General features: G+C 54.8%; 1 protein-coding gene across 1 annotated transcript in view; it reads left to right on the forward strand.

The window, feature by feature from the left end:
* Window positions 1-216: 216 nt before the first annotated feature.
* The window catches only part of HDAC4 (histone deacetylase 4), a 338,607-nt gene continuing 312,801 nt past the window's right edge, over window positions 217-26,022 (forward strand). The window contains exon 1 of the mRNA XM_064286430.1: window positions 217-297. The gene's annotated coding sequence lies outside the window, so the exon portion shown is untranslated. The remainder of the gene's footprint in view (window positions 298-26,022) is intronic.

Raw genomic sequence — 26,022 nt, forward strand, 5'->3', positions numbered from 1 at the left:
CGCCGGCGGGGGGCAGCAGCATCATGGTTCAACGTGGGTCAATTTTTTGTGAATGAGGAGGGAGGTTGTGGGGCCGCCGCTGCTGCGCTCGGTCCCCGCCGCCGCCGCCGCCGCCGCCGCCGCCGCCGCCCGCTCTCCGCCGCCGCCTCTGCGCCTGGGCCCGGCGCCACCGGCCGCGTCCCGCTGTCGCCGCCGGAGCCGGAGCGCCCGAGGCCGGCGGACGCGGCGCAGCTGAGGAGATGCGGCTCGGAGCGCCCGGGCTGGGCTAGACCGCCGCCGCCGGAGCCGCCCGCCGCGGTAAGCCGCCGCCCGGCCATTGTCCGCGGGCCCGCCGCCGCCCGCAGGCCTCGCCCGCGCCGGGCCCGGACCCTGCTCCGGCCGCGCCCCGGCCGCCCGCAGGTGAAGCGCGGCCCCTGGCCCTCGGCCCCGGGCCTCAGCCCCCGGCCCCAGGCATTGCCCTGGACCCGGACGCGGTCCCCTGCCCCCGGCATCGCCCCGGACCCCGTCCGGGCCCCCCGCATTGCCCTGGGTCCCCCCATGGCCCCAGGTCCCCCCAGCATTGCCCTGGGTCGCCTGTCGGCCCCCTGGCCCCCCAGCATTGCCTTGGGTCCCCTGTCGGCCCCGGCCCCCCCCCCAGCATTGCCCCGGGTCCCCTGTCGGCCCCTGGCCCCCCCAGCATTGCCCCGGGTCCCCTCTCGGTCCCCGGCCCCCCTCGCATTGCCCTGGGTCCCCCCTCGGCCCCCGGCCCCCCCAGCATTGCCCTGGGTCCCCTGTCGGCCCCCGGCCCCCCCATCATTGCCCTGGGTCCCCTGTCAGCCCCCGCCCCCCCAGCATTGGCCTGGGTCCCCTGTCGACCCCTGGCCCCCCAGCATTGCCCTGGGTCCCCCGTCGGCCCCCGGCCCCCCAGCATTGCCCCAGGTCACCTCCCCGGCCCCTGGCTCCCCCAGCATTGCCCCGTGTCCCCTCTGCAACCCCCGACCCCCCAGCGTTGCCCCGGGTCCCCTCTCTGGCCCCCGACCCCCCCATCATTGCCCCGGGTCCCCTCTCTGGCCCCCGACCCCCGCAGCACTGCCCCGGGTCCCCTCCCCGGCCCCAGATCCCCCCAGCATTGCCCCGGGTCCCGCCCCCGACCCCCGATCCCCGACTCCCGCACCATTGCCCCGAGTATCCTCCCCGGCTCCAGCTCCCCCCCGCCCCAGCATTGCCCCGTCTCCCCTGCCTGGCCCCCGGCACTCCTAGCGTTGCCCCGGGTCTCCTCCCCGGTCCCCGGCCCCGCAGCATTACGCCGGGTCCCCTCTCCGGCCGCCGGCCCCCTCAGCATTTCTCTGGGTCGTCTCCCGGGACCCAGACCCCCCCATCCCCGATCCTCCGGTCCCGCACCGCCCCGGCCCCCGGCCCCACGACGCCCGTACCCCGGATCGCTCGAGCCGCAGACGGGCCGAGGCTCGGCGCTGGGCCGCAGCGAGTACCCGCCCGATTGTTTTTCCTGCGGGGAGCTACGGCGAATTCTGGACCTTTCCTCTGCAGCACCCGGAGAAATAAATAAATAAAACGGACGGTGTTGTGACGCCAGGCCGGCGGGGCGGGGGCCGGCCTCCTACCTGCGGCGCAGGTGACCGGCGGGGGTCCCCGGGGTCGGCGCCCCTGCTCCGGGTCAGGATCGCGGGAGGTGGGACCTGCAGGGATCGGGGAGAGAAGGGTCGCGGGGGGAGAGGGGTTAGCAGACCCGAGATGGGCAGCCGTTTATGTAACTTTGTCAGATGCTGTGAGTTTGCAGAAAAATGTCCCTGCCCGAGGTTCTCGGCGTCGGTGCGTGCCGTAGCCCGGGGCGTGTGTGTCCGGCTCGTCCTGGAGGGTCGGGATGCTGCCCACCTCCCCTGGCGGGCTTACGCTTTCCGGCTCGCGGGCCCGAGCCTACCATCCGCATTTCCCGGCATTGCTAACACACATCACGGAGTTATAGGCAAATGATCTCTATTTACATTGAGCATTGAACGATCTGACACAGTTACAGCAGGAGACCGTGCCTATCAGTCTGGAAGGCCGGGGGTGGAACCCAGTGTACTCATTTAGTGCACATCAGAAATTTGTAATAGCTTGCAGCCGCTGATAGGAGTGTTTTCTTCATTGCAAGCTGTAAATTGACCTGCTGTGACACAATTTTCAAAGAAAGCACTGCAGAAATTAAACTTAAGTTATTTTAAAACTAATGACTTTCTTAACTCAATCCTAATTGCATCACTGTGGAGACCTACCTAATTGCTTGCTGAGAGCAGCGCTGCCTGTTCCCGGGAAGGGAGGAAAGGGCTTGGGTAGGTACTTTGCTCCCTTCTTTTCTCCATTGCGCAGGCTTTTCTCTTTATCCCCACAAACCACCAAAGAGCGTGGAGGGCCTGGAAGCCAAGGTGGAAATAGCCCCAGCCCAGCCCAGAGAGATGGGGGATGATGGCCGAGGGCCCTTTGACCTGGTTTCACTTTTTCTTTTGTAACGTGATTGTGCCTTCTCAGCTGCCTGGAGTCTTAATTGTGTCTGGTAATTCGGTGCATTATTTTGGGGACTGTCAGATGAAAGCTGCTGCGCTGGCTTCAGAACCCAACCAGGAAAGGTGGGGGTGGGGGTGGGGGTGGGGGTGCGGGAGGGATGGCGGCAGAGTTAAGAAAACTCAGCCGCTTGTACACAAATATACGTGACAGCAATTACAAAGCAACAAAAGTTATTGCAGAATTTGGCAGTAACTATGGCAACACAATTACTCTATTATAATTGGAAATGCAAAATGCCATCCAGTTAGAAGTTTCATCAGAATGGATTTTTGGATATCACAAATCTGTGAGATTTATTATTATTATTATCATTCAGGTAGCTCACGACAGTCCTGAAATCTGTGCTCAGTTGTCTATTTTTAAGACTTAATCGAGCCTTCCCATATATCCTCCTCCCTGGGATCCGTGGCAGCTCTCCACAGAGGCATTCACGTTTGTGTGGGAGGACAGGATTTTCATGCCTTAAACACACACACCCCAACACGTTATAAGACTCCTGTAGCTTTCTCTGTTCTAGGCTTTTATGCAGAGATCAAATACCTTTCTCAAGGGAAAGTCATCAGTCAGAAAGGAAGAAGGACTTGGGCAGGCAGATGTAGCTGCTGTCTAAAGGGTTATTCTTTCTCCTGCCAGGGGAGACTTGGCATCATGGTGCCCTAAGGGAAGCCCGTGTGTGTGTGGGGGGGGGGGGGGGTGGTGGCATATGTGTGGGAAGCCTGTGGGGGGGGTGAGTGGGTGGTGTGTGTGAAGATGACCGTGGATCACACATATAGGCTGGGAGGCCTACAGACCAAGGACGGCTGTGGCCTAAGAAGTCCTGAGCCAGAGAGAATGTTCTGTGGTCAGCAGCCTCAGGCCACGCAAACGCCCTGTTCAGAGAGGCCTTGGGGGCTGTTACTGTAGCTGAATTGACAAAACAACATGGCACCCTGGCCATGTGCAGCCGGAGGCTGGTCTTGCTCTTCACTGGTCGGAGGCCTGCTTTATAAGGCTGGCCCTCTGGGTGTTTACCAGTAGGACTCTGGTTCTGGAAGTTTCCGCACACTGGGGTTGCTGCCATTTCATTTCCTTGTAAGCCTTTCCTTTCAGCTCCTGCATATTTATGCCCAGTAATCGACTTCCATTTTCCAGCTGCATTGTGAGGCTTCAATGCCGCATGAATGGCTTTGAATTCCGCTCCTTTGATGTTGGGGGGGCGCGGAGGAAGCGCGACTTTGTGTCGTCTTAATTGCCTAGCAGAAGAGACATCTCATCGCTCCTGCAGAATCGGTCCATGCGGTTCTCTATTGAAAACGGCTGGGCTTGCATCGCTCGGAGCCCCCTGCGTGATAGATTAATACCTGATGGAGCAAGCGGCGAGGGAGCTGCCGGAGAGAAAGGCGCTGCTGCTGCCGCCGCTGCTGCAGGCTGGGTTGGTTCCTGCCTGTGGGCCTGATCAGTGACTGGGCCTCCGGGGAAGCACCAGAGTTTGCCCTGCGCTCTCCAGCCTGGCAGGCTGGGCCTGAGCGCCAGCTGTCCTGGCCAGAGGGGAGCCCTTGCCCCAGTTGTCTTTGGCCCCCAGTCCTGGCGTGGTGGTAGGGGAAGACACAGCCCATCGGTTTGGACAGTGGGCATATCCTGTGGTGTGCAGTGGCTGCGGGGTTTTGGCCTTGGCGTTAGAGGAAGATAAAGCATCTCCTGTGGGGCAGTGGTGGTTCAGCAGTGGGACCCTCACCTTCCAAGCGGGAGACGTGGCTGGGTTCCAGTAGACCTCATGTGCAGCCACCCCCTATCTGTCAGTGGAGGCTTAGGAGTTGCTATGATGCTGAACAGGTTTCAGTGGAGCCTTCAGACTGAGACTAGGAAGAAAGGCCTAGTGATCACTTCTGAAAATCAGCCAGTGAAAATGCTGTGAATCCCCGTGGGTCCAAGCTTCAGCAGGTTGTGCAGGACTGAATAGCGTTTCATTCCATCCTGCGTGGGGTTGCCCTGAGTCGGGGGCTTACAACAGTAAGATGTCTCATGGTTCAGGTCACCTTAATAACATATCCTAAAGGAGAGCTTCTTTAGGGAAAAAGTGCCACTGAACTGAGGTGAGCAAGTTTCTTTTCAGAAGGTCAGATTTCTTCTGGGCGTGTGGGCATGAGGAGAAGGCGCTGGATCTCTTTAGGAGTGGAAGGTGGGCTGCCTTCCCCAACATGCCTCCTACTCACTCCCTGGAAGGAAGGTTGCCTCCGCTGTGACCCTTCACGTAAATGTGGGGACGGAAGATCGGCATCCCTTTATAAGCTGTTGCAGAAATCGGAATGCCCTGGCAAGGAGATCCAACACTAGCAGTTATAAGATAACCCAGTAGCTAACCTTTAGGGAGCACCTTTAGGGTCATGCTGTTTTAGGCACTCGCCATATGTCTCTGTCACTTTTCCCTCCCCATAGCCCTATGTGGTAGGTGCCTCATGCACACTTTACAGAGAAGGAACCCAAGAGAGAAACGAACGTGGGACGTCTGTTGTCATTGCATCTGGTGTCTGGGCTCAAGGGCTGACCCCCTCTCTCTTCCTTGCTCTGCCACAGGGCCAGTGACGGTGTTGACACTGTCCAAGGTGTTTGGGAGAGCCTAGCCTCTTTGTAAAGACTGCTGTTCTGAAGACTTGGGGCTCTGTGCTCTGTGTTGTTTGCTCGCCAGTGTGGTGCTGACTGTCCTTGGAGCTGTCACAGTTGACAGCATGTTTCAGCAGGGTCTGGGACATCACTGGCTTTCTAGTGCTGTCTTACATTCTGGCTGTGGCTTTGCAGAACGGGAAGGATCTCAACAGTCCGGTTGGCCAGTGATGGTTGCATCACTTAAGGGAAGCTTCGATCTTCCCCTAAGAAGCCCCAGGGCTGTGTGGGGGCAGGTGCCCTGGTGGGGGTGGTGGAGGACGCCTGTGCTCAACATCTGTTCAGCTAGAGCAGGTTGGCCTTATCTTGAGAGATTTTATTGGAAGAAAGCATTCCAGGGTCCAAAACTCTGAAAACCACTGATTTAACCTATTTTTATCCTAACAACAAAGCCAGAAACCTTAAGAGAAAATATTGACAGATTTAACAGTGTAAGAATTTAAAAAATTCTTTTTGGCAAAAGAATTCATAAGCAAGGGTGAGAGATGACGAGAGAAAAAAATATATGCAACATATTGTGCCCACGTGAGCTTAATAGCCTATATGTAAAGAGCTTTTACAAACCAATGAGAAGAGGATGAGGATCCCCTTTGCAAAGCAAGAGAAATAAGATGCATATTATAGTGGTTAATAACTAAAAAAGACTTAGCATGAAATTCAGCTTAAAGGAGGTTCCATCTGTGCCTATCGTATTAGCCATGACTAAGAAGTTTGGTAATGTCCATTGTTGGTATAATGATAATTCTTACAGGGTTTTTGTGAAGCTTGACTAAGTTACTGTGTGGAAGGCGCTTAGGATAGGATCTAGCACGTTGTCAGCATGAGATAAGTGTTGGCTATTATTATTATTTGCTCTGGAGTGCAAATAATTGCTCTCCAGGAAAGTTCCATAGGCCGGAATTTCCAATGATCATTTCCCTTGTTGCAGCAATCCTACTTATTGCCCTTTGTCTTAAGGAAAGAATAGGCTAACTGCATGAAGATGCAGCTGTGTGCAAGGATATTGTTGCTACGTTGTTTCTAAGAGCAATATTTGTGGCATACATTTTCCTTGCTGTGGCATATCTGTGCAGAGGGACACAGACAGAGGTGTGCAGTGTGTCAGGTGAAAAAATCAGGTCCCCAAGCAGGACTCAGGTCATAGCTTCCGTAAATACATGTGTCTTTAAAGTGATAGCAGTGGCCCCCTGGAGTGTCAGGAAAGTGGAGTTATGAGGGGGTTTCACTTGTCATATTGGTATTATATATAATTTTTTACAGTAAACATGTGATACTTTGTAATAATAATAAGATGACATTTCATTTGGGAAAAAGTGCTGTCCAACCCCATTTTTTACAAAAGAGAAAAACCAAGTTCTTGGGCGTTGGGTGAATACTCTTCGCATTGAAGGGGTTCGTGGGTGTCTGTTTCTGTGACTTTGGAGCACTCCACTGGCCCTCTGGATCCGGCCGCCTGGTCCAGCTCACATTGCAGACTGCAGCCTGAGCAGGGGTGGATTATCCAGTAAGCAAGGTAAGCACGGCCTTACTTGTGCTTCATCACATTTCGTGGTGATACCATGTGAAATTGTTCTCTACAGATAAGTAAGCACATGTTACTGGGTCATCTGCCGCTGTCAGGGATTGTAATTTTGAAAAGAGGCTTTGATTCCGTTGGAAGTTGCTGTGGGGTTGGGAGAGAAACAGATGCCAGCCATACCTAGAAGCTGAATCTTTGACGTGGTGAAAAAACGTGGAATTGTTCACTACAGATGATCTAGTAAGCAAGGTACCTTGCCTATTGGCTGATCCACCTCTGAGCCTAAGTGATCTCTCCCCAAAGCTGACTGTACCTGTCCTCTCCTTGCTCAGACCCTGCCGTGGCACCCTGTTATTCTTAGGCTCCAGACCCTTGTTCTTGGTGTAGCCTGGAAGGCCACGCCACACCCTGGCCTGTGGTTTTCCAGCCTCATCTGATAGCACTTGCCCTGTTCACTGAGCTCAGCCTCCTACCTGGTTTGTTTCTAAGCTCTCTAGGCCTCCTAAGGCCCCAGGACCTTTGCACATGCTGTTCCCTTTTCTTGAAACTGCTTTCCTTCTCTTTCTTCTGCTCCCAACCCTCAACTCGTGCTCATCCTAGGGTTCCCTGCTAAACTTAGCCTAACATTCTTTCTTCTTCCTAACGTGGATCCAGTTGTGAAATCTCAGTAGCTCCTTGTGACATTAGTTTTTTCGTGTCAACTCTCTTAGTAGCTGTGAGCTGTGTGGGGTCAGGGTGCCCCAGGACTTCACGCTGCATTGTAACCATTGACTGGCACTGTAGGTGTTCAGGCAATGAGTCAGTGAATGGACGAGTGAATAAATGGCACAGTGTGGCCTTGTGGGACAGCCCCTCTGGTGTGTGCTCTGGGTTTGCCTGTTGCATCCCCTCCCGCAGGTCTGGGAACTTCTTGGTCCTGATTTTGGAGATTCCAGGCAGTCCTGAGTTATGAATGAGATCCATTCCTAAGTCCCTCTTTAAGTTGAATTTGTAGGTAAGTCAACAGTTAGGTACAGTTCTTATTTAGCATCAGTTAGTCAAATGTCTGTCTTAGTGTATAGTATATATTTTACCTTTAGAAGTACAGCCAGAATGCCCCTTAGAAGCGAGGATGGTGAGACTTCATCTCAAATACTTTGTACACGTATCAGGAGGGACCAGTTCCTGGAGAGGACATCACGCTTGGTAAAGTAGAGGGTCAGTGAAAAAGAGGAAGACCCTCAACAAGATGGATTGACACAGTGGCTGCAACAATGGGCTCAAGCATAACAACGATTGTGAGGATGGCACAGGACCCGGCAGTGCTTCATTCTGTTGGGTATGGGGTTGCCATGAGTCGGAACTGACTCGGTGGCATGCGTATAAAACACTTAAACACTCTTTCCGATGGCTTTATTATTTCCAGTTTATTTTCAGCTGTGATCATTTTTGTTTTCTTTGATGTGTCACCACACTTCCCCTGGATTTAGGCTTTGGAGGCGTGGTTACAGGGGTGAATAAGAGGAAAATTTAAGCCAAATGCGAAGTTACACACTCAACACCGTGCTAATGACAATGGGATCTGACTTAAAATGGTGGACGGCCTTCTCCTTCCTTGAGCCACGAACCGCTGAAGCTCCACAATGTTTTGATGGGCGTCACAAAGTTGTATGTGCGTTCACACTGTATTTAACTCAAATTTTTAATACAGTAGGCTTTAAGGCAGTCCTTTTGTAAGTACAAGTTGGACAAGGTCCTAAGTTGGATGTTCTTAACCGTCTGCTTTTAAGTAGCTGCCATCGATACCGATGGAGTGGGTTCTGTGTTGTGGCCAGGAATGAAGGGAGAAGAGCTTCACAAACACAGCTGTCAAGTGGCAAATGGAGCCCTTGTGTGCGGTCCAGGCACGTGTGCACAGCTCATCCTGCATCTGGCTGGGCCACCAGCGTGCCAGGTAGCAAGCCATTGCTTTCACTAAAGGCAGGTTTTCTCCTGAGTAAGTTGGCCTTAATGGCATTATTTCATCATTTCTTATTTAACTGCATAATAAAAAATAAGGTATCTTAATACAATTGCATATATAAACATTTTGGAGTCTGTTGTGCTTAAAAATGTGAATGTCGGGCTTTGTCACTTTACTACTGTTAATGAAGTGTCTGTCTGTGTAAGACAAGTGCTTTTGTTGGACTGATGTTTGAGCTTGACACAGTGAGTCAGTTCTCAGAGCAGGAGAGCCCAAACGGCCTTCCAAGTGGGAGTGCTGTTCAAACGGTGAGGGACAGACATTTGCTCTTGGGAACGGCCCAGTCATCTGGCTTATGTGTTGCCATTTGCTGGAACGATTCTTTTTTAAACTTTGCAAGAGAAGTTACTGTGACTTCCCCACACTGGCCTCTCGGGTGGGTGGAGAATGGTAGGGGCATGTTTTCTAAACACTCCTAACTGTTGAGAAGTTATTGCTTTGCAAATACTGATTTCGTACCCAAGCCCAAGTAGTAGGTTTTACAGGAGGTTGGACATCACGCAGGTCGTTGCAGCCCCAGCTCCCTTCAGGAAGCCCCAGCCCCTGCCCACAGGGAGCTTACATATGGTGGGGGCAGAGGAGTGAGCGGAGAGAAACACACATGGGTGGGACCCCATCTTGAGAATCAGGACCCTGGAGCTGGAGGAGGCCAGGCCAAGGTGAGGGGCAGCAGGGGGGCTGGGAGCAGGGTGAGGGCCTTTCTTGCCAGAGCCACAGTAGTGGGCCATAGTACGGTGGAAAGGCCAGTTGGGGTCTGATGGCGGCCAGACTCCAAGGCCAAGAGTGGTGGGTAGGCAGGGTGAGCTGGGCAGGCTGGTCGATGGCTGATAGGTGGCCAGTGGCGCAGTCTTCTTGTAGTTGGACGAGGTCTTTGACCCTGCTTCCTGTTCTGGCTTTGATTTGGGCGATGAACCTGGTGGCTCTTGTTCTCCCTTTGGAGAGGCACCACTGGGGCGTAACCGTGAATGGTGCACCTTAGGGACACCCCAGTGTTCTGCAGCAGGGCGGCCAGCTCTTTGGAACGCGAGCTTGGATCGCAGTGCCTTCTTGGAGAGCTCTGGGCAAGAGGAAGAGGCTGCTCACAAGGTCGGGGTGGCTCTGGCCTCAGGGGCTCTGAAGTCAGGGCCACATCCCAAAGCAAGTTCATGGGCTCCTTCTTTCCCTCTTTTCTTCCTCCCATCCTTCCACTCACCAGGGTTGACTGAGAGCGTCCTTCGTGTCGGCCCTCTTCTGGATGCTGGGACTCCTTCGTGGAGCTGCTTTCCTGTTCAGAACCAAAGCTTGGTTGGTGTCAGTGTAGGGAACCTTCTAGAAGGGACCCAAGATGGCCTCCACCCAGCTGTTGGGCTTTATGTGTTGAAGGTTCAGTACTGATACTGAGCCCCTGCTTGACACCTCTGCCCTGTGCCAGTTGAGGCCCACAACAGCCCTGCTGCACAAGGGAGATGTGAACACAGGAGACCAGGGCCCAGCAGGCCAGGAGGACGCCGGAGGGCACCCAGGAAGCTGACGACAGGCCCCAAGCCCTGGTGTTTTTCTCCCTGTCGAGAACTTTCCCTCCCGCAAAACTGCCTGCAGTGTAGCCCTTGGAGGGACTTGGGGTGGAACAGCCTGGTCCCCGCCCGTCTCATCGGGAAGGCAGAGTCCTCCCTGTGTGTGGGTGCACTGGGGCGGGGAGGGCTCCGTAGTGGAACAGTCTGGTCCCAGTCCGCCTTTGGGAGATGGCAGAGTTCTCCAGTCTGTGGGTACGCCGGGGTGGGGTACACTTGTCATCAGTGACTTACACGTGGAACCCAGCTTCTGGGGGGGAGGGGCATGACAGTTTTGGAGCTTGCTAAGGAAACTCTAGTGGCATAGTGGTTAAGAGCTACGGCTGCTAACCAAAAGGTTGGCGGTTTGAATGCACCAGGAGCTCCTTGGAAACCCTATGTGGCAGTTCTACTCTGCCCTATAGGGTCGCTATGAGTTGGAATCGACTTGATGGCAACGGGCTTGGTTTTTGGTTTGGTTTAAGGAGCCATAGAGAAAACGATTGGGAAGTACTTTGTTTGGTTAAAACCCTGTCTGCTGTAAAATTTATGGAAGATTTTTTTCACCAGAAAGGTCATGCTAGATGGTTCCAGGCCCCGTTCTTTGGAAAGCAGTTATTTGCCAGCATATTCTTTCCCCTGCTCTGCAGGCTGGAGGGGCGTGTTAAAGAGCCAGCGCCGGGGTACGAGCTGGCCATTGTGGTCTCTGTGCCAGTCCCTGCCCCAGAGCCGGCTCTTCCTTTGGACTTTTCTGGTCCGGCAGATTCCCAGCAGGCTCAGCACATCCCGGAGGAGGCCAAGCAGCAGCCGGTCTGCAAAATAATGAGGCTCCATCATGCCTGAACCCCCGAGGCTGCGGGGCTGGGCATCCTGAGGGGCAGGGGCTGCTTCTGCCAGCTGTCTCGTGGTGGGCTGGGCCCCTGGGGGAGCATCCCCCATCTCCCCAAGCTGTTGGGAAAATGGTTTGGATTTGGAGGGTTTTTTGTTTTGTTTTTTAATGAACCAGGCCAACAAACAACAGCTTAAATGGCCCCAAGTGAGAGTCTGTCCTGTGTCAGAACGGGCAGTACTCACCCAGATGTGGGTGCATCTTGCGGAAGCTCTGTTTCTCGGACCAGTGCAGTTATGTAGAGCTTGGAGCAAGATAGCTCCGCTCCTGTTTGGAGGCTTTTAACGCCTTGGGGGGGTCTCGTTACGGGTTTGGGACAAAGGATCTTGATTTGTGGATGGGCTAAGTTCTGTTTATCCCTCTAGTGTACGAGAGTGGTTTCCCCAGACTTGGATGTTTTATTGCCTGTGGCTCTGGGTGTTGGGGACAGAACTCAGCGTGGGATCAGAGTGGGTTGAAGTCCAGCTTCACTGGTCGTGACCTCGGTGCCTGGTCGGCATTACCTTGCCTTGGGGACCACAGTAGGAGCTGCAGTGAGGCCGAAAGGAAGGGCTGGGTGTGCGGGGTCCCCAGGGCCAGTGTCCCCTAGGCTGGGCCCCCCTCCTCCTCTCCTTGCTGCCCACCTGTCTCTGCTGGTGGGACTCAGGGAGGAGTAGGAAGTGAGCATCTGTGTGCCATCGCATGGGAATTGTCCCGTGACTGCGCATTGGGTGCGCATCACGTAACACGAGCCTCCTTGGCCCCTGCCCATGCTCAAGGCATTGCTGTGTCTGTTGAAGTCTCCGGGAGGGCCCCTAGGAATATGGGAGAGCAGGGATTGTTAGTCTGTGTCCTCACAGGCTCTGTGCGCAGCGCACAGAATGTTCTAGAAAGCTCCGACACACTTGTTTGATCTTCATGTGAGGTGCTGTCATTTCCAAGAGTCAGAAGAACCACGTTGCATTAGTGGGGATCACGGAGCTGGTCCTGGGCTGTTCCTGGGCTGAGGAGTGATTGAGACCTGGGCTGGAGTGCACAGGTCCCCGGTCCAGAGGACGATCCTGGAGCAGGTGTGATGCACGGTCCATGCTGGGTCTTCACTGAGCTACGCTTCCTGATGTCCCTAGAAGGTGGGCCCATCCTGGGACGAGTCACAGAGGACTTGCCGTTTCCTCCTCTAAGTTGTTTCCATCTCTTTCTGCACCTGCTCTTGTGCACAAGCAGAGGCCTCGGATTGAAGGCAATTGTGGAGGGTCTCTGGTGGTCTGCCTGGCAGCCTTGCCCACCGCTGGCTCTGAAAGGCCCGCTCAGCTGTGACAGCAGTGGCTGGACTGAGCCGCGTGGCTGGAGGCTTGGGTTCTGGGTGGTGGGGCTGCAGGCTTGTGGTGGCTTCGGCTGTACTAGGGTAGCGCCCCCTGTGGAGCAGCAGTGGGGGTTCAGGGATGGTGGGAGCATGGGGGCGATGGGGGCTCGGGGGCAGTGGGGAAAGAGGTGGCTTAGAGGCAGGGAAGAGATGGGATGCTTTGGAGGGCCCCCGGGGACACAGGTGGGTCTGTGGACAGGCGTGGAGGTGGCTCTAGTGACCCTGTTGTCTGACTGGGGGGCATCTGTGGTGAGTGGAGGAACATGGTGACAGGGATAAGATATGACCTTATAGTGATTGTGGCACTGTGTTTTTTATAACAGCTCTTAGATTTGAGCTGGAAGGTATTTCTGGCAGGGCTGCATCAGATAGGCTCTCTCCACGGTGGTGACAGAGCACGTGGCTCACTACAGCAGGGCATTGCTTGGCTCACCTCCACAGACGGTGCAGGTGAAGGAAGGCTTCAGGCTGGGCTTGATCCAGCTCCTCCACAGCTCATCCAGGGCTCTTCTTTCCCCTGCCTTGGGGAAGTCAGTTGTCATGATCCTGAGACAGTCCTGCCAGCTGCTTCCAGGGCTGCAGGCCTGCTCCGTGCCTTCCAGGAAAGAAAGTGTCTAGTCCCAGCACACGTCTAGATTCAGTCTGCTTGGTCTGGCATAGGCCACGTGGCCACCTCTGAGCCAGGGGTACGGGATGGCTGGGGGCTCAGCCTGGATGCTGGCTTCCCCCTCCAGAAGCTCACATGGAAATTGATGCTGTTGGAAGGGAAGGAAGGGGTGGATAACGAGGACCCAGCCACAGCCGTTCTCCAGGAAACTCTTACACTCGACAGCCCCACCCGGCAGCTGTTCCAGAACGGTCTTCAGTGTGAGCTGGCTGTGTGCAGCACCGTCCTGGACGCCCCCACAGCTCTCTTCACGGAACCCTGCAGTGACCCTCTGCGGGAGGGGAAGGGGCTGGCAGGCCTGCAGTGAGGGCCTTAGCGGCATTCTGGGGCAGCGAATACTGGCGCAGACCAACACCCTGCATCTCTTTCTCCTGATGTACCCTATCCCTGGAAGTCAGGGGGCATGCAGCTAGACCTGGCCAATTGGAAAGGGAGGCAGAGCTGGGAGAAGCCTGTCAGGCCTGGCCTTGAAGACTGGTGATTCCTCCCTTCTCTCACTTTGCTTGCTGGTAGCTGGATGCAGAGGACTTTATGGGGGACCCCGAGGCCCTCGGAATGTGGATGGTGGGGCCATGAGGTGGAAGGAGGCGGTGTCTCCGAGCAAGTGCCTCTGCTTGTGCACCCTAGTTGGGAACCACTGCTATAGAACAGGCGGCAGTGGAGCTGGGGTTCTGATCCAGCACGGGATGGAAGGCAGACTGCAGCCTGCCGATAGAGGCCAAGCGCAGGGCCTCTCCACGGTGTGCTCCTTGAGAACCCCAGTGACCCGGGCAGCAGGTTGTCCAAAGATGCTTGGGAAAGGGTTGAACCTATGCTGGCCTTCCTACCCCATGCAGGGCTGGGCTTAACCGAGGGCCTTCGGGGCGCAGTCCTGCCTGCTGAAACGTGGCCCAGGCCTGGCACAGGGGCCAGAGCTCCGAAGCCCCTCTGCTCACGTCTGCCTTTCTGCAGATGGGGACATTGGAAGGAACAGGAGACTTAGCCGTCCTGGGTTCTCCTAAGTGGAGAAGCTCAGTTACCCACCCTCCCTGCCCCGGTCTTCCCATCCATTCCCACCCTCCCTACCTCGGTCTTTCCGTCCATTCCCACCCTCCTTGCCTTGGTCTTCCCATCCGCAAAGTGGACATGAGGATTTCCACCTTGAAGGGGTGTTGTCAGGATGGAGCCAAACCAGGAGGCCAGTGGCCCAGCCCCAGGCCTGCCGCATGGCGTGAGGTGAGTCTATGCTGGTCCCTTCATAGACTCAGAAGCCCGTGGGTCAGGAGGATGATTCTGCAGGGGGTCTCGACTCCGTGCCACGCATCATGTTGTTATTCAATACAACCTGCTAATTCTTGAACCCCCCTGCAACTTGGACACCCTCCGTCTCCTTTGACCGTTGATGATGGTTTGCATCTGATGGCCGTGAGCCTTTGGTGGTGGTGTACGTCTGATGGCGGTTTGCATCTGATGGTGGTTTGCGTCTGATTGCGATTAGGGTGATGAAACGCTCCCTTGTCTGGTGCAGCTCTCACCCAGTTTCCCCTCTCAGCATGGACGCTTCACACTCCTGTGCTCTCTGATGTGGCTTTCTTTGGCAGGAAGACCTGTGTGTTCAGGAGAGCAGTCTCTACTGGAGGTTTGAGGACTGTCTCTTCAGGGAGGGCTGAGTGAGGGCCTGGGTTTCAGGGAGGGGTGATCGAGGGCCCAGACAGGGGGCCTGGTGCAGCAGCCGGCCCGTAGGCCCCGTGCTGAGGCTCGCTCTCCTAGATGGTGGCTTTTTTTCCTGATGGAAGCACATGGTTTCTCCTGCCGCAGGGGTGCTGGTGGAAGAGCCGCACGGCCTGTTTTCTTTGTTTTCTAGCATCCTATCTCTCAGTTCTTGGCACAGACGTGGTTTCGAGGCCTGTTCTGAGGGGCTCATGAAGCTCCAGGGGTCAGTCTGAAGTGGACTGCAGCTGTCCATCAGCGGCAATGGTCTGGCCTCCGGCCTCCCTCCTGAGCCCTTCTCACTCTGCCCTGGGCACCGCCCTGCTGGTCACCCCCAGGACCCCCACTCTCTGGATGGCACCTTTTTGCTTGCCCAGAGCCATTGCCCTTCTAGCCCTTTCCAGCACTTTCCTCCCTCCTCCTTGGCAGCACTTCCTCCTCCTCGGCAGCACTCCCTCCCCACCAGACAAGACCTGGAGAAGGTGATTTTAAGCCAAGCGTCTCCCAGAAAACAAGACCTGGTGAGCCAGGTGTCTCGGGCTTCCGTGGCCTCCAGGATGCACTCTTACTTTCCCCCGTGGTCACCCTCAGCCCTCTTTGGGTCTTCGCTCCTTCTCTGGTACCACCCATTTCTATACCAGTAGCGATAGCCCTTTTAATCCCCCTTTTTCAGCTCTCTCCACTTCCATAACCTTGCCTGTCCACCGTACCAGTGCACCATCAGGCCATGCGTGCGTCAGCAACCCAGCCTCTAGCCCCCACCTCTCCTGCACACTTCCCCTCTTCCCTCTGGCCATGGCACTCTCCTGCCCAAACATTCAGTGGCTCCCTATTGTCTAGGTTAAAATTGGAGTGTCCAGGGTTTGGCGTAGCAGACAAGGCGGGCAGCCATAGGAGAAAGGAGGGTGTCTTCCGGGTATTGGCAGGCTTGGACAGAGGAATGAAACCCAGGGAACTGGACAGTGACGTTAAATGTGGGAATATAAGAACAACACGCGGGTGTATTATGCAGCAGAGTAGATGGTTCACCTGATTTCCAGACAAAACATGAGATGCTAAAGAAAGTTCCCACCTGGGGGAGCGCTGGCCTCTTCTCCTGTCTTGTGGGAAGGAGTCTGGGAGCCCCTGCTCTGCAGTCCTTTGTGCTGAAGGTCTTGCTGGGCCCAGTAGATACGAGAGCATCGTGGCTCCCAGGAACGGTGACCCTGTGGTGTGACCCCATATAGGTGACAACTGGCTGGTCCCGCAGTTCAATGATAAGAACGGTGTGTAATGGAAATTATTGCCGGAAAGTGTTTTTGTATTAAAGCATTTTCAATATTGTTAATATTAAAGGAACTAAATTAGGAGAATAGATCAGCAATACAAATAAGCAGTTACTGTAATTGGGAAAAATACTAATGATTTAATTTGCATATGTGGCAGAAATTCTTTTTTTTCCCTGACTGCCTTGGTAATAAAAGACAGGTTGAGTATCACAAATGCAAGCAAATAAAGAAATCCATTAATTCTCCTATTCATTTTTTTGAGCAATGGCATTCCCAGTTTGTGCAGTGACAGTTTAATAATTGGGGTACCTAATTTTAATCTGTTACGTGGGTGCATGCCCTGCCTAGCTCAGGAGAACAGCCGCTGTTAGTGAGATTGGTGCCAGTGAGATTGGTGCCTCCGATGATTTCCGGGAGGAGGGCAGAGACACGGTAACCTTAGGTGAGGTCAGAGCCTGTCACCCCGGGGGGCCGCGTGGGACTTAGTGCAAACAGTTAATGCGCTCGGCTGCTAACCTAAAGGTTGGAAGTTTGAGTACACCCAAAGGCACCTCTGAATGAGGGCCTGGTGGTCTACTTCTGAAAAATCAACCACTGAAAAGCCTATAGAGCACAGTTCTGCCCTGACACGCGGGGTCGCCATGAGTCAGAGTCAACTTGATGGCGGCTGGTGTGAGGAGTCCCTGAGTGGCACAAACAGCTGAACACTCAGCTGCTGACTGAAGGGGCGGGCGGCGCATGGTTCCGCTCTGACACACGTGGGGTCGCCGGAGGCAGCGTAGAAGCGACTCGAGGCCAGCTGTTTTGTCCTGTCAGGGCTTTGGGGCTGAGCATTCCGGCAGCCTGTGCTGTGCTGAGGGAAACTGCCCAGCTGATGAGTGTTTGTGTCAGGGGATGTGGGTGGTGACTTGGTGGCCCCAGAGGCGTGCCCTTTCCGAGGGAGCGTCCACTTCAGTGGCTCTCACTGGATGCGCTTTTATCTGGAGACATTCTTGTCACAGCCACGGGGGAGCGAGCTGCTCTTATCTTGTGGGTGGAGACCAGGGTTGCTGCTCAACATTGAATGTCCCAGAGGATGGCCAGATGTACTGCGAGGTTGAGACGCCCTCCCGCCACCAAGGCCGGAGCGCTAGCATCTTCTTTAGGACAAGAAGTGGATGACACTCTCCCTGGACCAACATGGGTGCTGCCCTGGTGTCATGGACCCTCCACAGCCATTTAGAATCCCTCTGCGGGCACCCAGCCTCACACAGTTACCAGTGGCAGGGTCACCAGTTCGGGGTGAGGAAATGAAGTCGCCTTCATTTACATTTTTTTTGCGTGTGAATAAAATGTACCTTTATCCTCTCCTTTTCCTTTCTTTTCATTTCTCCATCTCTTTCAGATTTGCAAAATGGGCCCCCAGAAATCATAGTTCCCTGCCAGAGCGTGTTTTGCATGCAGATGGAGCCCAGGATAACAAAGAGGCCTGTTTGTGTTGTCGCCAGGACATAAAGAGAAAGGATATTGCTGAATTGTAAATTGCATTTTTAGAATATGCTAAAATGAAGTCCTGAGAGTGATCCGTCTTCCGCACTCTAGCTAAATGAGCTGCGTGTTTGCACTGTAGTGATTGAGAGAGGCAGGCAAGCAGCAGCGTGGCTTAATTTGCAGAATACATTTCCTTCATCATAACAGTGTGTGCTATCCACGTGTTCAGGTGTCAGCTCAGCTACCGTAAATCCACTTTAAACCTCCTGATGTGTGCGCATGTCGCGTGTGGGACGCAGTGGTTTCAGTCACTACCAGTCATTTTATCGAGTGATCAGGATGTGTGAGCTCAGGGTAGCAGCCAAGGGCTATCTCACACGTGAGAGGCTGAGTTGGTGCATTTCCTTCATTTCCCAGATGGGGCTTGAAGACTAAGCAGAGAATGATGCTGTGAAGTTGGGGAAACAATCCATGCACAAAAACGATTTGGGTCATTCCTGTAAGACACCAGGTCACCGTCAGTCACCCTAAAGGAGAAAGTGGGCGGAGACTGGGCATGCCCCGTCGCTGTGTGTACACAGGTGTGATGTACAGGAGACCCTTGGAGAAATGCCAGTTGTGAAGGTCATTGCAGAGCCGGGACGTTCTGCAGTATCCTGTCTGTTGCCTCGGTCCAGTCGCCAGTATAGAGATGGCTTCCCCTGGGCTGGCCACATGCTCCCTGGTCTGCACTGTTACCCCACACCACTGGCCAGCCTGGAAACTTGTGTTTGGAGCCCCTCCTGTCCCACGTCTGGCACCAGTAGCCAAATCCTGAGGAGTTTTCACTGAGCTTTCCCCACCCATGGCCAGCACTGAGCTTGCCTCACGGGAACTGTCCCATGCAGCCCCCTGAACCCTGATTGGGAGCCTGCTGAGGGCCAAGCCCTGCCATCTGGAGGCTCCAAGTTCTTGGCATCTGGAGGCAGAGGCGAGGAGTGTGGTGCTGGAAGTAAGTGGGAGCCCATCGTCCGGCCTGGGGCCCAGGGCGCTGCCTGCAGAGTGTGCCCAGTCTGAAAGCAGCAGTAAGCTGGACAGGTGACACAGACAAGCGTTACGATTCAGAAGATGTGGCACTTCCAATCCAGTACCCTTGACCTGGCCAACAGCTCCAGGGTACAGGTGGGAAACATGGCTGGTGTCATGTGGCCTTTGTCATGTGCCTGGCACTGGAGAGTTCTGGAGCACCCTGCTGCTTTTCTAGCCATTGCTCCAGTGTGGTCCACATGGGCTGTGATCTAGGACACAGCGTGAGCTCAGGGATGTCAGGGTTCATGGCAAACTACAACCAATGGGGAGCCCAGAAGAATGGGCTCGGGCCTGGAGCATGTCGGCCTGTGGCTGTGCAAGGTGGTCACCTCCACCCAGATGGGGGCTGGCCAGCTCCCAGCAGCGTAGTGTGCAGGGTGCTGGTGGCCGTAGCTCCTGTGTATTACCGGTACTGGTGCTTGGAGGCGGCAGCTCTGTGGCAGAAGGAAGGCTGTGGACACAGGCTTTGGGGCCAGCCCTGGCCTCCTGACGATGTGACAGTGGCTGCCCACTGCACTGTCTTAGAGGCTCAACAAAGAGGGTTTTCCTTGGGTACAGGATGGGGGTGGGGTCCTGTTGCCCAGAATTTGTTTGGCTTTGGGGACCGTTGAAGTTCAAGTTGAAGCTGTGTGAAAAACAGAGAGATGAAGTTGTTGGCCCAGCGGGGTGGTTGGGATGATGCCAACGATCCAGGTGATGCCTGCATTCAGGCAGGAACACTGCCAGACACCACGGATCTTCTCAGTTGCTCCTCCCCGAGGTGGGGCAGCCCTGGTTTTCCACGTTAACTGTTGGAGGGGGACCAGAGCCTCCGAGTCTCTGGATGCCTGGGCTCCTTCAGGTTCCTGGATGCCCTTTAGGAAGCACCCATAATAGAATGCCCCACTTGGAGGCACGTGGGAGTGGGGGTTGCCTGCCCCCATGTGATCTAGTAAAGGAGGCCCCGCCCCCACTTGGTCTTGTAAAGGAGACCCCGCCCCCACGTGACCTAGTAAAGGAGACCCCGCCCCCACGTGATCTAGTAAAAGAGACCCCGCCCCCAAGTGATCTAGTAAAGGAGACCCCGCCCCCACGTGGTCTTGTAAAGGAGACCCCGCCGCTCCCAGGTGGTCTTGTAAAGGAGAACCCGCCCCCACGTGGTCTTGTAAAGGAGAGCCCGCTCCCAGGTGATCTTGTAAAGGAGACCCCGCCCCCACGTGGTCTTGTAAAGGAGACCCCGCTCCCAGGTGGTCTTGTAAAGGAGACCCCGCCCCCACGTGGTCTTGTAAAGGAGAGCCCGCCGCTCCCAGGTGGTCTTGTAAAGGAGAGCCCGCCGCTCCCAGGTGGTCTTGTAAAGGAGAGCCCGCCGCTCCCAGGTGGTCTTGTAAAGGAGAGCCCGCCGCTCCCAGGTGGTCTTGTAAAGGAGACCCCGCCGCTCCCAGGTGGTCTTGTAAAGGAGACCCCGCCGCTCCCAGGTGGTCTTGTAAAGGAGACCCCGCCGCTCCCAGGTGGTCTGAAGGATTCTCTCCCTTCAGGGACTGTTGGAGCGCTGTGTGTGACAGAGCCCAGTGAGAGCTTTGTAGTAACAGCCGGTGAGTTACTTGCAGTCGGTCACTGGCAGTGTGCTGTCTGTGGGAGGGCGGGGCTGGTTAGAACCTGAGAGCTGGCAGGGAACTGCGTGTGAAGGGTGACATGGCTGTGTCGGCCAGGGGGACACAGAGTAGGGATGAGGAAGGGTGCCCGCCTTGCCCCCAGCAGACTCCAGGTGCACTTTGCCTTGCTCCTGTCAGGACCAAGGTCCCAGCACCAGACATGGGCAGGTGCACAACGAATCAATGAATGGGGGGGTGGGCGGGTGGTGGGGGATTGGGCCTGGAGAACAGAGAGAGCCTGGTGTGGCTCTCTTGGTCTCCTGGTGAGTGCCAGTGATACAGCTGCCCCTCACACCTGTCCCCACCCGGTCCTTTTCTATCTTTCCATCCCCCTGCCTCTAGCTTGGCTGGTTTCCTCTGTGTGGTTGCTGTTTCTCAGTCACCTTTGTGGGCCTCTCTCCCCCTAGCTCTCCAGTGGTCCTCAGCCTTAACCTGGCGTCCTCAGCTGCCCGTCCCGTGTCTTGCCTTGGACACCCACAGGCACCTCAGACTACTACTGTCTTCACCTCTGAAACCACCGTCTTTTCCTTTCTCCCATCCACCTCAAACCTGCTCTCTCTCCCATGATCCATAAGGAACTGCCTCCACCTTGGCTAGTAGTTGGCTTTGGTATTGAGTTCTTGGTTCAAAAGTCTTTTCCTTCAGGACTTAGAAGCCAGTGCAGCAGGTGCACTGGTCCCTTGTGTTACTGATGAGAACCTATCCCTCATGTATTTTTAAGTGTCTGGTTTTTTTCTTTGAAACTTTATCTTTGGTGTTTGAAATCTTACAATGTAGCAATTTAAAAATTTATCCCATTGGGACACAGTGGACCCCTTCACTTTAAAATCTTGTTTTATGGTCATCTTAGGGGAGCTTTGCAGCCCTGGTGGCACAGTGGTTAAGAGCTCGGCTGCTAACAAAAGTTTGGCAGTTGGAATCCACCAGCTGCTCCTTGGAGAGGCTATGGGGCAGTTTCTACTCTGTCCTATAGGGCTGCTATGAGTTGGAATGCACTCGACGCAACGGTTTTGTTGGTTTGGGGGGGAGTTTCAGCTTCCTTATCTTCTTCTTATCATTATTTCCTTCCATCACTGTGTGTCTGTTCCCCTTTGGTAGTTTTGGGCCATTGAGTTTTGTCCTCGAAGGTTTATCCAGCTTGCTCTTCCAGTTGCCCTGTGGCAGTTTTGCTCTGACGCTCTCTGGCTTAAGTTCTGGGCGCAGTTCTTGTCTGATTAATCCCGTTTCCTGCATCCACTGCTTGCCTGCGGGGTGGCCACAGCAGCCTGGGTCTCTCTGCCGCTGCTGGGAGGGGCTTGGATTGTCTCTGTTCTTTCTGGAGTCAGTTTCTCTGTTTACCTTGGTCATTTTTTTTCCTGTTTCAACTTTTCCTTAAAGGGCTGTAGAATTATCTGTTCATATTTACTAATGAGAGAAAGATGAATCCCAGATGGATTGCAGGCTTAAATGTAAAAAATAAAGCAGTAGGAATATCTGAAGACAATTTAGGCAGCTACAGCTACACTGTAGGTGTCAAGGACCCCCCTTCCATATCCAGGATCCCCAGAAGCTGCAAAAGGAAAGACAGACATGTTGAACTACATGAAAATTTAAAACTTCTGAGTGGATGAAGATGCTATAAACAAGATCACTGAATATAGGAGAGTTTTGGAAAAATGTGTACATTTGACAGATGAAAGAATAATGTTTATATTATACACAGACCTCTTACAAACTGGAGAGAAAGACAGGCTACTAGAGAAATGAGCACAGAGCCTGAATGAGCGGCCCCTGGAGGAGCAGATCTGAAAGGTGAACAAACATGAAGACATGCACAAATTCCTGGTGCCTAGGGAAAGGCCAAGACAAGTAGAAAGAGGTATCACTTTTACCCAGCTTGGCAAAAAAATAGGACATCAGATGCCCCCTGCTGCAGGAGGGGCCATAGGGCAGGGGGTCTGGGATGTGGCTGGAGGAGGGTTGGGTTGTCCAGCCCCACTGGACATGAGTCAGGTGCCTGTTCTAAGTGAGAAACAGCCAGGCCCTTGGATTCGGCCAGCTGTGAGCTGTGCCCCACGAAGCGCGAGCCCAGGACCCAGGCCTCCTGCAGTGTCTTGTGGGAGTAAAACATTTTGAAGAAAGTCTTTGCCCATCAGGAGAACGAGCCGTTGGCTCCGTTCTGGTACAGCCACATGGTGGAATGTTCCAGGAGGTGTTACTGAATGAGAAATGTGTGAGATAAAGCCTCACTTTTGTAAGACAGGAAGCTTTGGTGGTGTAGTGGTTAAGAGCTACGGCTGGTAACCAAAAGGTGGGCAGTTCAAATCCACCAGCTGCTCCTTGGAAACTCTATGGGGCAGTTCTACTCTGTTCTCTAAACCCACTGCTGTCGAGCTGATTCCAACTCAGAGCGACCCTATGGCCTATATGATCGCTATGAGCTGGAATTGACTTGACAGCAGCGGGTTTTTTGTAAGATACACAGTGACAACCCGGGGTGTGTGTATGTGTATGAGTGAGGTGTGTGTGTGGTGTGTGTGTGCGTGTGATGTGTGTGGGTGTGCTGTGCGTGTGGTGTGCATGGTGTGTGTGTGGTGTGTGGTGTCTGCATGTGTGGTGTGTATATGTGTGATATGAACGAGGTGTGTGTGTGGTATGTGTGGGTGCTGTGCGTGTGGTGTGCATGGTGTGTGTGTGGTGTGTGGTGTCTGCATGTGTGGTGTGTGTGCACATTTGCTGTGGGGGTGGTGTGTGTACGTGTGGTGTGTGTGCGTGTGTGGTATGTGCATGCGTGTATGTGTGGTGTCTGCATGTGTGGTGTGTGTTTGTGTGGGTGTGCTATGCATGTGGTGTGCGATGCCTGTCGGGGGACGCCAGCACAGTTGTGAGCAGGCTGGCTTGCACTGGTCAGTGGTGCCGGCTGCTCTGAGCAGGTGTCTGCACGGGATGGGCTGATGGTGACACCCACGCCCACGGCTCTCCGGAATGACACCCACATTCCCTGGCCGGGCCTCTGCTTTGTGGCTGACAGGGAGCTGGGGACTCTGGTGTACCTGGGGTGCTGACCAGCAGCGTGGGAAGCCCATGGTGGACAGCAGGTTCTTTCAGCTTACTGGTGGCTCCGGAGGGCAGAGGCTAGAACTACTGCCATGTGTGACAGCTGCTGCTGCTGATCAGATCGGGAGATTAGGTCATATTGACACTCCCGCACCCCGTTAATGACTTATTTAGCTGGCTGTAATTTATCCCCAGGATGGTCAGAAAAGAATACTTGGAGGAAGAGGCAGTTCGTGACATGGTGATGACTGTGACTGTGAGAAGAGAAATGCAGGTGTGGCAGGCTGCTCACACCCGGACTGTCTCCCTCGCCCCAGGCACCTGGGCCCCTGGCCATTTCCCCCTGGGCATGCTGCAGGTTGGGGAAGTAGGATCCACCGTATCAGTATCATTGGGGATGGCTGTTAATTCTTAAAACGGGCAACATCACTGCAAACCAGCGGGCCAGGCTTTGCAGACCCCGGCCGGTGAGGCAGGGTGGAGGGAGGTCTGGAGGGAGGGTGGGGTTGCGGTTGAGAGTCCTGCCTACTGACCGTGCTTGCTCCGACTTTGGGCAGGATTCAGTGTTACAGGCCTACTGAGTGACCGTCTTTACACTGTGTTTCAGGCTGGCTTGTCCCTCGTCCCCACACAGACCTTCCTGCTCTTCCTGCGTGCTGGGGAGAGCCTGGCCTGATTTTCTAGTGGGACCGGGGGTCTGTTCGGGTGGAAACGTTCACAGAACTTTGTGGTGTTCTCACCAGCATGGGGTTTTCTGGTTTTGGCTCCCTCTGTGGCTGGGTTTGATGTCCATGGTTAGGTATGGAGTCCTTGGTGGTACAAACAGAACTAAGTGCTCAACTACAAACCGAGAGATTGGAGGTTCAAGCCCTCCAGAGGCACCTTGGAAGAAAGGCCTGGTGATCTACTTTTGAAAAATTAGCCATTGGAAACCCCACAGAGCACGTCTGCTCTGACACACATGGGGTCACCATGACTTGGAGTCGACTCCAGGGCCCTTAGCCCTGGTAATGATGGTTAGGTATCCCTTTGTAGACCTCACACCTGTTCCTCCTCCGTGTAGCCTGGGGATCCTGCTGGCTACAGGAGCGTAGTGGGGAGGTGACTGCTGTCATCTCTAGAGGGCATGTCTGTTGGGGTAGGGGCATGTTCTCTGTCTTGTGACCTGCTTAGCCAGCCATGCTGTGATGTGTGTGTATTTTTCAAGAGAAAGAAGTAGGAGTGACAGGATGTGCTCGTCCCAGGCTTCTCTCTACCAAGTGGAAATACAAAGTCTTTGCTAGAGGGGTGGGAAGTGGCCCTTGAGGCATGGTCCAGCCCCTTCTTCGCCCGCTGAACCTTCCTCTCTCCTTGCAGGCTCTTCGTCCGTGTTGTTTCCTGTGAAAGGGTGGCCAGGCCCTACCTCTGCCTGAGGGAAGGCCACCCCAGGCTGCTGAGAGGGGAGGCAGGCCCACCGCCCAGGCGCACAGCTGCCGAGGCCTCTCTATAGCCGCACAAGTGCTGTGTGTGTACCCTGGTGGGGGGTACCTGAGTGAAATCGGAGGGCTGCTGTCCAATGTCAGTTTTCTTTTATTATTTAATAGAAACAGCTTTGCTTTTTTATTATGATAAAAACACTCCTTGCAAACCATTTAAACAATAAGTGAGTTTAGAAAAGGGAGATTCAAACATGTCCCTGACTGCCTCCACCCTCTGTGGAAGCCAGTTAGCTGCTGGAAGTTAACTTACTGGGCACTGTGGTTCATGGGTCAATTCCAGGGAGTCCTGGAGCTCCTGGGCTGCCAGCCACTGGGTGGCCTCCCCTTGCTCTGGGCACAGGCTAGCTCCTTACTGGACTTGTGTGAGTTCGCACTCAAAGTCCAGAACTGTGGGCAGCGAGGGGCCTGTTCTGGGTGGCGCTACTGCTAGATGAGCCAGGAGGGCTGCACCCCAATGTTGCCTACTGAGCCCTGGGCCTCTCGAGGTCAGGTGATGGTGGGTGTCTGACGCCTGCGCTGGCCCTGGATGGGCTCCATCCCCAGGGACTGTCAGCGGAGAGAAAGGTCCTTCTAAGTGTCACTGAGGTGCTGAAGGCGCCCTGGCAAGGGCCGTGAGGGCCAGCGTGCCTGCCGTCCAGGGGGTCGTCAGTGCTCAGGGCTACAGTGGGTCTCAGCAAGGCATTCCCCTCTGAAGGTGATTTTCTCCCCAGCGCCCAGGGCTCACTGGATGCCTCAGTTTTCCAGAATCTTGTTATTTGACCATGTATTCCATCTAAAGTCCCAGTTAGGTTATCATGTGTTCCTACAGGAATAGCGTGGGTCCTGACTCGTATGCGTGGTGTCCCGTGAAAGAGGAGAAGGGACACAGAGGGACGACGGCCCTGTGACAAAGGAGGCATCCAGGAGCCCAGGACACCGAGAATCGCTGCCGCCATCAGGAGGTGGGAGAGAGGCAGGAACAGACTCCCTTAGGGCCTCAGGGGGAGTCAGCACGGCCAACACCCTGATTTGGATGCCCAGCCTGCAGCCTGTGAGACAACACACCTCTTTTTAGAAGCCGCCTGTGTTGCAGTGCTCTATTAGGGCGGCCCGAGGGTACTAAAGCATTGCTTTGATCCCAGAGAATCTGGGGTTTAACAGCAGCCGCAGAACCTTACCTGCAGGAGCAGGCAGGGACGCTGCCTGGGACACCTGTGCTGGGCCATGCAGGCCCTCTGACATGCTCCCACATCATATGTGCTGGAGAGGAA

Source organism: Loxodonta africana, chromosome 6, assembly GCF_030014295.1.
Source record: "Loxodonta africana isolate mLoxAfr1 chromosome 6, mLoxAfr1.hap2, whole genome shotgun sequence".
Taxonomy (NCBI): domain Eukaryota; kingdom Metazoa; phylum Chordata; class Mammalia; order Proboscidea; family Elephantidae; genus Loxodonta; species Loxodonta africana.